Here is a 12,329-nt window from a genome sequence, read left to right on the forward strand (position 1 = left end):
ACAGCCTTCTGGCGCCTCAGCCGGCCCCTGCCTTATGTTGCCCTGCACCTGGGTCAACTGCCTTCCGGCGTGCTTGCCGGCCTCGGACTCACGTTGCCCAAACCAGATGGAGGCAGGTCCTATGGAAGGACTTCTGCCTCCAGGGTCTTATGCATGCTGCCCAAAACCTGGGTCAACTGCCTTCCAGCATGCTCGCCGGCCTTGGACTCACGTTGCCCAAAACCCAGCCGGCCTGCAGCTGGTGTGGCTAGTCACTTTCAGATTCAATAAAGACCTTACCCAGCGGTTGGGGCTGCTGCTCCTCATGGGGATCCCGGACAAGCCTCCAAATGTTGCGCCCCGTTTCCTTGAGTCCCAGTTTGGAGTCGCAGTCAATAAGTCCAGTCACGAGATGCAAAAACAAAACATGTCTTTATTGCTAGTTTGAACTAGGGTCAGAGCAGAGGACTCAATCTGAGACCCTGAACAAAGTTCCCTTTTTGCTTTTATACTTGGGAAGGTAGCAGATACAGCAAAAACAGTTATCATATATAGCTAAAATGGTTAGGGGCTTTTTAAGGGGCAGATTCAGCAAAATGGATAATTACAGTTTCATAATCACAGCAAAATGATTAGTCTCAGCAAAATGGACATTTACTCATTGTGGTTTTCTAGCTTGTGGCTTCTCCAGGGATGGGGTACTCCCTTTCTCCTATTTTGCTTAGGACTGTGATTTTAGTGATTTTGCTTATGATTATGGTTTTACACAAGATGGGGTTTGTTAGGCTAAGATTACAAAATGGAGTAAGTTATGTCAAGATAACTTTCCAGGGGTCCTACATTTCCATGCAATATCATTGCATGTGTAAATTCATGGAATAATCACCACAATTCAAATGATAGAACAGTTCCATCACCACGATTCTTATTTGTGGTGCTCCTGTAACACTACACCCATTTTCCCATTCCTGACACCCTATGGCAACAATCTATTTTCTATTTTTGCAATGCTCTTATTTCAAGAATGGAATCTGCATTATCTAACCTTTTATGATTTTATTCAGCATAATTCTCTGGATATTCATCCAGGTGGTTCCATGTATAAATAGTTAGTTAGTTACTGAATAGTATTCCATGGTGTGGATGTATCACACTTTGTTTAAACATTCATCCATAAACAGACATTTGGCTTATACAAATAAACCTTCTAAAACATCCATGTACAGGTTTTTGATTGAACAAAGGTTTTCATTTCTCTGGCATAAATATCCAAGAGTGCAATTGTCAGGTCATATGGCACTTGCAAGTTTATTTTTATAGGAAATTTCCAGAGTGGCTGTACCATACATACTACATCTACCCCAGCATACTGTGAGTGATCCAGTTTCTCTACATCTTCATCAGCATCTGGGGTTATCAGTCTTTTGTATTTTAGCCATTTTGATAGGGAGATAGTGTTATGTCATTTTGGCTTTAATTTTTTTTAAATTTTTGTTTCCTTAATGTTTAATATGTTCATCACATTTTCACATGATGATTGCCATCTGCATATTATCAGTGTAATGTATAATGCCCATTTTCTGATTAAACCGCTTGTATCTTTGTTGTTAGGTTTTCAGAGTTCTTCATGTAATGCAGCTACAAGTGCTTTTCAGTTATGTGTTTAGCAAATATTTTCCTAATCACATAAATTTTATGAAAATTAAAATAAGGAGACCATTAGACATGATACATAATTAAATTATTTCCTCAGGAAAATATCAGGTCTAATCAGTACTCATGAGTTCTGGAGAGAAATACAGAGGGTCATTGGGAATTTCATAAAATTTTAGGGTTAGAAGCAATGATAAAGAGCATTTTAAAGGTGAGAAATTCTTGCCACATTTTATCACCATTATCAAGTTTAATCTTCTTGTCATAACCTCAGGAGGTGACTCTTTTCACTGAAATGTGTTTATTAGGTACAATGATTATACTACTTCTAGGTACAGAATACCCTAAGTCTAGAGAAAGTAATATTTCCAAAAATTATTTTATGATACAATGTAAATATTACTGATTCTAATGTATCTAATGTTATATGTTACAATGACTAAAAAGAAGCCAGCCTGAATTTTCCAACAGCTAAAATTGTATTTCATAAATTTGACTCATAAATTGAATTTAAGTTCAATCTTAAAAACCCTAGAAAACTAAAAATATAATTAAAAATTAACCTTTCTTTAAATGTTATTGTGAAACAAAACTGACTTTAAAAAGGAACATGACTTTCAAAAGCAAATATTTAATGATGTACAGTCCAATGGATAGTTTTTGCTTTATTTTTTTTATAGAGACTTCATGCATAAGTAAATCATTGGACGTACTCTTAATGTTTCTGTCATTGTTTTTGACATTTAAATTCATATCCCCTTCACATAAATGGTAGGTTAAAGACAAAATTCATAATCCATAAAAAATACAATTGATAAAATTAATACTTTGCTTATATAACACTAATCAGTCAAGAATTGATATGAAATAAACTTGTTTATATTTATATCCTTACATTATATTTATGTGGGTAATGCTTTTAGGGAGATTCAGCACGTAAATGCCAATAACTGATTTTAGATTTTGTGTACATGTACATAAAATTTATTAAGGTGTAAACAGTAGTATGTTTACAAATAATTCACATACAATGCTGCACATTGAGGCATGTTTACATAAATGTGAGTCAAAAGAAAGTAGCAGAAGTCCAAGGCAACTTTAAAACACATAGAAAACCATTTCAAAGTATTTGAAAACTGATTCTTGAAACTGGGAGCAGGCACCTATGTTACCTGGTGCTTAAAAAGCAGACTCCTAAAGCTAAGAAAAAATAACAGTAGTGTGCCATCTAGAGGCAATGAGATCATTTTTTAACAGATATACTTGAAGGAATTATTCCCCAACTCATATCCACAGGCATGGAAAATCTTCCCTGCAATTTCAACTTCTGCAGTTCAAAAAGGGGGGATTTTTATCTTCTGAGGGAGATTAAAAACCCAGTCTTTAGCTACCTGTCAGGAAGTGAACCATATTTTAATACATGACAATCATGAAAGAAAGCTGTTACAGGTTAAAAGCCAAATGGTTTTCAGTGTCAAGTAAAATTTGGTAAAAATGAAAACATGCAGAATCAACATTCACATGGAATTGAGTTTGTAGATGTACTTGATTTTGTTAAAGTTGAACAAGATTGGAGATAAAATACAGCCTAGAGAAGAGCCACTATTATAGTGAGGCATTATTCTGTATTTTTTCATTCAAAATGGGAACAGGAAACTTCTTTCTTGAGAGTCTGAATAAGCAGTCTCAAAATGCTTTTAAGATATAATTCTACAAGATAAAATAGTCTTTCTGCTACTATAAATTATTTGTAGTTTCAAATTTCCAGGAAAAAAATAAACCACACCCCATTTTTCTCTGTAATTTTTCCTGTATTTTGTTTGAAACCGCTTCAATTATTCAGATCAAATAAAGGAAATAGGGTGAAGAGGGAAAAGGTGATAAATTTTAATGCAATGCATGATAGCTTAACAAATTTTGAAGTTTATTTCTTTCTCAGTCTACTACTTCTCACTTATCACTAACAACATTCTGTACCCTAGAACAGAATGCCTAAGATGCACTCACACAAACTTGATAATTTTACAGTGGGAAAACACATCAAGTATGTCACCATACACAAAGAGATTCTAAGGTGATGTTTTGCTAAGAATTGTCTCTCTAAGCAGTTAGTTTAAATATATAACATATAATGCTATAAAACATTTAGAAAAAAAATACTAGGAGAAACTCATTAGAACCCAGGACTAAGAGAAGAATTCTTAGATTTGACACAATAGCACAGTCCATGAAAGAAAACATTGATAAATTAGACATCAAAATTAAACTTTTGTTCTGTAAAATACCCTGTGAAGAAGATGAAAAGAAAAAAAAAACAAGCAACAAACTGGGAAATACATTTGCAAATATCTGACAAAAAACCGGTAGCTAGAGTATAAAACGAGTTCTCAAAACTCAACAATAAAAAAGTCTAATTAGAAAACAAGCAACAAACTTCACCTAAGAGGTTTTTCAGATAGCAAATAAACATGTGAAAAGATATTCAGCAGTATTAGACTTTAGGGAAATTAAAATTAAAACCAAAATGAGAAATTAGTATCATACCTCAGTTAAAATGATTGAAATAAAAAAAAGTGACAACAGTAAATGCTTGTAAAGATCTGAAAAAACTCTCTCACTTTTTTGGTGGGAATGTCAAATGATATGGCCATTCTGGGTAACAACTTGGCATTTTTTTATAAACAAAAACATTAAATTACCATGAAATCAACCATTGCATTCTTGGGCCTTTATTGCAGAAAAATGAAAATATTCTCTCATGAACACTTGTAAATGTTCACAGCAGTTTTACTTGTCATATAAAAAACTGGAAGACATACGGAGGGCAGAGCCAAAATGGCGGCGTGAGTAGGACAGTGGGAGTCTCCTCCCAAAAACATACATATTTTTGAAAATACAACAAATGCAACTAATCATAAAAGAGAGACCAGAAGACACAGGACAACAGCCAGACCACATCCACATATGCGAGAGCCCAGCACCTGGAGAAAGGGGTAAAATACAAGCCCTGGCCCGGCTGGACACAAGCGCCCCTCACCCAAGCTCCCGGCAGGAGGTGAGGAGCCGCAGCGGGGAGGGAGAGGGAGCCCAGGACTGCTGAACACGCAGCCCTAGCCATCCACAGCAGAGCGCAGACACAGTGCATGCATGGAGGGCTGGAAACTAGGGAAACAGGGCAGCAAGACCTCTGAGCAGGTCCTGAAGCCGATGCCCCTGTGACAAATAAAAGCAAGTGCTTTTTGAAAGTCTTAAAGGGACAGGGATGCCTCAGCTGGATGGAAACAACCCAGGTCACAGTCCAGCAGCTGGAAAATCCAGGGAAATCTGGGTACACTAACCCCCTGGGCAACAGCTCTGAGACCCCTCATGGAGGTAAACAGCCAAACAGGCCCCCATCCATTAACACTCTGGGGCTCTGCTAAAGCAGAGAAGCAGCCTGAGGCAGGCCATGCCCTCAGCAAGTGAAATTCCTCCATACCAACCGGACAAGATACAGAGACCCAGACTACATGCAATTGCCCAACACAAGCCACTAGGGGTCGCAGTTGTCCCAGTAAAGAAAGGCCAGGAGCAAGTGGAAAGCTGATATATGCGTCAGTAGCACTCAACTGCACCTATCAACATGAAAAGGAAAAAAAATTTGATCCAGACAAGACTAACCCAGACAGCTTCGGCATCTGCTACATCTTCCCCTGAGAAGGAACCTGGGGAGATAGATTTAACCAGTCTTCCTGAAAAAGAATTTAAAACAAAAGTCATAACTACACAGATGGACTTGCAGAGACATATGCAAGAACTAAGGAAGTAGAATACAGAAATAAAACAAGCTCTGGAAGGACTTCAAAACAGAATGGAAGAGATGCAAGAGACCATTAATGGACTAGAAAATGGAGAACAGGAACGCAGAGAAGCTGATGCAGAGAGAAATATAAGGATCTCCTGGAATGAAAGAATTCTAAGAGAGTTGAGTGACCATTGAAAATGGAACAATATCTGCATCATAGAGGTACAAGGAGAAGAAGAGAGAGAAAAAGGGACAGAAAGTGTCTTTGAATAAATAATTGCTGAAAACTTCCCCAAACTAGGGGAGGAAATGGCCTCTCAAACCACAGAGGTACACAGAACTCCCATGACAAGGTACCCAAGGAGGGCAACACCAAGACACATAATAATTAAAATTGCAAAGATCAAAGGCAAGGACAAAGTATTAAAGGCAGCCAGAGAGAAAAAAAAGGTCACCTACAAAGGAAAACCCATCAGGCTATCATCAGACTTCTCAACAGAAACCCTACAGGCCAGAAGAGAATGCACTGATATACTTAATGCAATGAAACAGAAGGGCCTCGAAACAAGACTACTGTATCCAGCACGATTATCATTTAATATGAAGGAGGGATTAAACAAGCAAAAGTTGAGGGAATTTGCCTCCCACAACCCACCTCTATAGGGCATCTTACAGGGACAGCTCTAGATGGGAGCACTCCTAAAAAGAGCCCAGAACAAAACACCCAACATAGGAAGAGGGGAGGAGGAGGAATAAGTAGGGAGATAAATAAAGAATCATCAGACCATGTTTACAATAGCTCAATAAGCGAGTTAAGTTAGACAGTATGATAGTAAAGAAGCTAACCCTGAACCTTTGGTAACTACAAACTTAAAGCCTGCAATGGCAATAAGTACATACCTTTCAATAATCACCCTAAATGGAAATGGACTGAATGCACCAATCAAAAGACACAGAGTAAAAGAATGGATAAAAAAGCAAGATCCATCCATATGCTGCTTACAAGAGACTCACCTCAAACCCAAAGACATGCACAGACTTAAAGTCAAGAGATGGAAGAAGATATTTCATGCAAACAACAGAGAGAAGAAAGCAGGTGTTGCAATACTAGTATCAGACAAAACAGACTTCAAAATAAAGTAACAAAAGATAAAGAAGGACATTACATAATGATAAAGGGCTCAGTCCAACAGAGGATATAACCATTATAAATATATATGCACTCAATACAGGAGCACCAACATATGTGAAACAAATACTAATAGAACTAAACGAGGAAATACAATGCAATGCATTCATTCTGGGAGACTTCAACACACCAATCACTCCAAAGGACAGATCCACCAGACAGAAAATAAGTAAGGACACAGAGGCACTGAACAACACACTAGAACTGATGGACCTAATAGATATCTAAAGAACTCTACTTCCTAAAGCAAAAGGATACACATTCTTCTCAAGTGCACATGGAACATTTTCCAGAATAGACCACATACTAGGCCACAAAAAGAGCCTCAGTAAATTCAAAAAGATTGAAATCCTACCAACCAACCAACTTTTCAGACCACAAAGGCATAAAACAAGAAATAAACTGTACAAAGAAAGCAAAAAGGCTCACAAACACATGGGGGCTTAACAACATGCTCCTAAATAATCAATGGATCAATGACCAAATCAAAATGGAGATTCAGCAATGTATGGAAACTAACAACAACAACACAAAGCCCCAACTACTGTGGGATACAGCGAAAGTGGTCTTAAGAGGAAAGTATATAGCAATTCAGGCATATTTAAAGAATGAAGAACAATCCCAAATGAATGGTCTAATGTCACAACTATCGAAATTGGAAAAAGAAGAAAAAATGAGTCTAAGGTCAGCAGTAGGAGGGACATAATAAAGATCAGAGAAGAAATAAATAAAATTGAGAAGAATAAAACAATAGCAAAAATCAATGAAACCAAGAGCTGGTTCTTCATGAAAATAAAGTAGATAAGCCTCTAGTCGACTTATTAAGAGGAAAAGAGAGTCAACACGAATCAACAGAATCAGAAACGAGAAAGGAAAAATCACAAAGGACCCCACAGAAATACAAAGAATTATTAGAGAGTACTATTGAAACCTATATGCTAACAAGCTGGGAAACCTAGGAGAAATGGACAACTTCCTAGAAAAATATAACCTTCAAAGACTGACCAGGAAAGAAACAGAAAATCTAAACAGACCAAATACCAGCAACGAAATTGAAGCAGTAATCAAAAAACTACCAAAGAATAAAAGCCCCAGGCCAGATGGATTCATCTCAGAATTTTATTAGACATACAGGGAAGACATAATACCCATTCTCCTTAAATTTTCCAAAAAATAGAAGAGGAAGGAATACTCCCAAATTCATTCTATGAAGCCAACATCACCCTAATACCAAAACCAGGAAAAGACCCCACCAAAAAAGAAAACTACAGACCAATATCCCTGATGAATGTAGATGCAAAAATACTCAATAAAATATTAGCAAACAGAATTCAACAGTATATCAAAAGGATCATACACCATGACCAAGTGGGATTCATCCCAGGGATGCAAGGATGGTACATTAGAAAATCAATCAACATCATCCACCACATCAACAAAAAGAAAGACTAAAACCACATGATCATCTCCATAGATGCTGAAAAAGCATTTGACAAAATTCAACATCCATTCATGATAAAAACTCTCAGCAAAATGGGAATAGAGGGCAAGTACCTCAACATAATGAAGGCCATATATCATAAACCCACAGCCATCATTATACTGAACAGCGAGAAGCTGAAAGCTTTTCCTCTGAGATCGGGAACCAGACAGGGATGCCCACTCTCCCCACTGTTATTGAACATAGTACTGGAGATCCCAGCCACGGAAATCAGACAAATCAAAGAAATACAAGAAATCCAGATTGGTAAAGAAGAAGTGAAACTGTCACTATTTGCAGATGACATGATATTGTACTTAAAAAACCCTAAAGACTCCACCCCAAAACTACTAGAACTGATATCGGAATACAACAAAGTTGCAGGATACAAAATTAACACACAGAAATCTGTGGCTTTCCTATACACTAACAATGAACTAATAGAAAGAGAAATCAGGAAAACAATTCCATTCAAAATAGCATCAAAAGTATAAAACACCTAGGAATAAACCCAACCAAGGAAGTGAAAGACCTATACCCTGAAAACTACAATACATTGCAAAGAGAAATTAAATAGGTCACTAACAAATGGAAACTAATCCCATGCTCGTGGCTGGGAAGAATTAATATCATCAAAATGGTCATCCTACCCAAAGCAATATACAGATTTGATGCAATCCCTATCAAACTACCAGCAACATTCTTCAATGAACTGGAACAAATAGTTCAAAAATTCGTATGGAAACACCAAAGACCCAGAATAGTCAAAGCAATTCTGAGAAAGAAGAATAAAGTAGGGGGATTCTCACTCCCCAACTTCAAGCTCTACTACAAAGCCATAGTAATCAAGACAATTTGGTACTGGCACAAGAACAGAGCCACAGACCAGTGGAACAGACTACAGACTCTAGACATTAACCCAAACAAATATGGTCAATTAATATTTGATAAAGGAGCCATGAACATACAATGGCGAAATGACATTCTCTTCAACAGACGGTGCTGGCAAAACTGGACAGCTACATGTAGGAGAATGAAACTGGACCATTGTCTAACCCCATATACAAAAGTAAACTCAAAATGGATCAAAGACCTGAATGTAAGTCATGAATCCATTAAACTCTTGGAAAAAAACATAGGCCAAAATCTCTTAGACATAAACATGAGTGACCTCTTCTTGAACATATCTCCCAGGCAAGGGAAACAAATGCAAAAATGAACAAATGGGACTATATCAAGCTGAAAAGCTTCTGTACAGCAAAGGACACCATCAATAGAACAAAAAGGTATCCTAAGTATGGGAGAATATATTCGAAAATGACAGATCTGATAAAGGGTTGACATCCAAAATGTATAAAGATCTCACACACCTCAACATACAAAAAACAAATAATCCAATTAAAAAATGCGCAGAGGAGCTGTATAGACCATTCTCTAAAGAAGAATTTCAGATGGCCAACAGACACATGAAAAGATGCTCCACATCACTTGTCATCAGAGAAATGCAAATTAAACCCACAATGAGATATCATCTCACACCAGTAAGGATGGCTACCATTCAAAAGACAAGCAACAACAAATGTTGGTGAGGTTGTGGAGAAAGGGGAACCCTCCTACACTGCTGGTGGGAATGTAAATTAGTTCAACCATTGTGGAAAGAAGTATGGAGGTTCATCAAAATGCTCAAATCAGACATACCATTTGACCCAGGAATTCCACTTCTAGGAATTTACCCTAAGAATGCAGCACTCCAGTTTGAAAAAGACAAATGCACCCCTATGTTTATTGCTGCACTATTTACAATAGCCAAGATATGGAAGCAACCTAAATGTCCATTGATAGATGAATGGATAAAGAAGATGTGGTACATATACACAGTGGAATATATTACTCAGCCATAAGAAAAAAATCAGATCCTACCATTCGCAACAACATGGATGGAGCTAGAGGGTATTATGCTCAGTGAAATAAGCCAGGCGGAGAAAGACAAGTACCAAATGATTTCACTCATATGTGGAGTATAAGAGCAAAGGAAAACTGAAGGAACAAAACAGCAGTAGAAGCACAGAACCCAAGTATGGACTAATAGTTACCAAAGGGAAAGGGAGTGGGGAGGACAGGTGGGAAGGGAGGGATAAGGGCGGGAATAAAACAAAGAAGGTATTACGATTAGCATGTATAGTGTGGGGAAGGCACAGGGAGGGCTGTGCAAAACAGAGAAGACAAGTAGTGATTTTACAGCATCTTATTATGTTGGTGGACAGTGATTGTGAATGGGGATGTGGGGGGAGACTTGGTGAAGGGGGGAGCCTAGTAAACATAATGTCCTTCATGTAATTGTGGATTAATGATGCCAAATTAAATTTTAAAAAAATAATAAAATAGTTGTAACTTGCTACTGGCAACCTGTGCTGGCAGGCAGAGGCCAGGAGCCTGCCAGGAGCGAGTCTGGGAAGAGCCAGATCACAAGTGTTTGAGATGTCCTATGGGGCCATTCATGTCTCTACTGTTCTGACAGAGCCAATGCTTACTCGGAATTTTCAGAAATCCAAGAACAGACTTGGAGGTAAAAGTGAATCCCAGAGAAAAGAAGTTATTTTAATTGAGGAATCCATGTCAGGTCAGTCACTTCAAAACCAGAGTGAGTATAAATCATTATGTTAACAAGAGCTGAACTGGAGGACCTGGATTGGCACAACTCCACCACTACAAACTTTCTGTAAGTCTAGAAGGCAAGCTGATTTTATCCTCTGAGTTCCCATTTTCTCATATACTAAATGGATTAACAGTTCCTTCCTTGCCTATTTCTGCTGGAACTCATTCTTTTAAAACAATTTTTTTTTTGGTATTTAAAGAAAACGATTTAAAAAGTGTTAACATGATCATCAGGGAAATGCAAATTAAAACCACAAAGAGGTATCACCTCACACCAGTGAGGATGGCTACCATCCAAAAGACAAACAACAACAAATGTGGAAAGCAGTATGGAGGTTCCTCAAAATGCTCAAAATAGAAGTACCTTTTGACTCAGGAATTCCACTTCTAGGAATTTACCCCAAAAATGCAGCACTCCAGTTTGAAAAAGACAGATGCACCCCTATGTTTATCACTGCACTATTTACAATAGCCAAGATATGGAAGCAACCTAAATGTCCATCAGTAATGGATAAAGAAGATGTGGTACATATACACAATGGAATATTACTCAGCCATAAGAAAAAAACAATTCCTACCATTTGTAACAACATGGATGGAGCTAGAGGGTATTAAGCTCAGTGAAATAAGTCAGGTGGAGAAAGACAAGTACCAAATGATCTCACTCATATGTGGAGTATAAGAACAAAAAAAACTGAAGGAACAAAACAGCAGCAGAAGCACAGAACCCAAGAATGGACTAATAGTTACCAAAGGAAAAGGGACTGGGGAGGACAGGCAGGAAGGGAGGGATAAAGGTGGGAAGAAAAGAAAGGGGTGTTACAATTAGCATGTATCATGTTGGGGGGCCACGGGGAGGGCTGTGCAACACAGAGAAGACAAGTAGTGATTTTACTGCATCTTACTATGTTGCTGGACAGTGACTGTGAATGGGGATGTTGGGGGGACTTGGTGAAGGGGGGAGCCTAGTAAACATAATGTCCTTCATGTAATTGTAGATTAATGATACCAAAATTAATTTTTTTTAAGTTAAAAAATATAATAATAAAAAAATAAAATAAAATAAACTGGAAGCCATCCAATGTCAGTGGGTGAATAGTTAAACAAATGATGGTACATCCATGCCATGGAATACTGTTTAACAATAACAAGGAATGGGCTATTGATACATGCAACTTAGATAGATCTCAAGGATTATCAGAGTGGAAAAAAAATTTCAAAGGCTATTCATGGTTTGATTCCACTTAAATAACATACCTGAGATGACAAAATTATTAAATTAGAAAAGAGACCAGTGCTTATCAGGTATTAGGGAGCAGGGTTAGGAAGCACAGGTAGGTGAGGAGGAAGATAGGTGTGGTAATAGATAACACAGTGAAGGGTACATGAGATCTATTATTTTTTACAACTACATCTGAATCTATAGTATCTCAAAATAAAATTTAACCATCAAAAAATGAATCAGTAATTAAAGTAACTAATAAATCGAAATTCAATAAAATAACAGACTATAGAATATGTGAAACAAAGAATTTTCTTAAGAAACATGAAAAAGTTGAGTGGAGAAAACTGTAGCAAGACTATATATA

Source organism: Manis javanica, chromosome 3 (assembly GCF_040802235.1).
Source record: "Manis javanica isolate MJ-LG chromosome 3, MJ_LKY, whole genome shotgun sequence".
Classification (NCBI taxonomy): domain Eukaryota; kingdom Metazoa; phylum Chordata; class Mammalia; order Pholidota; family Manidae; genus Manis; species Manis javanica.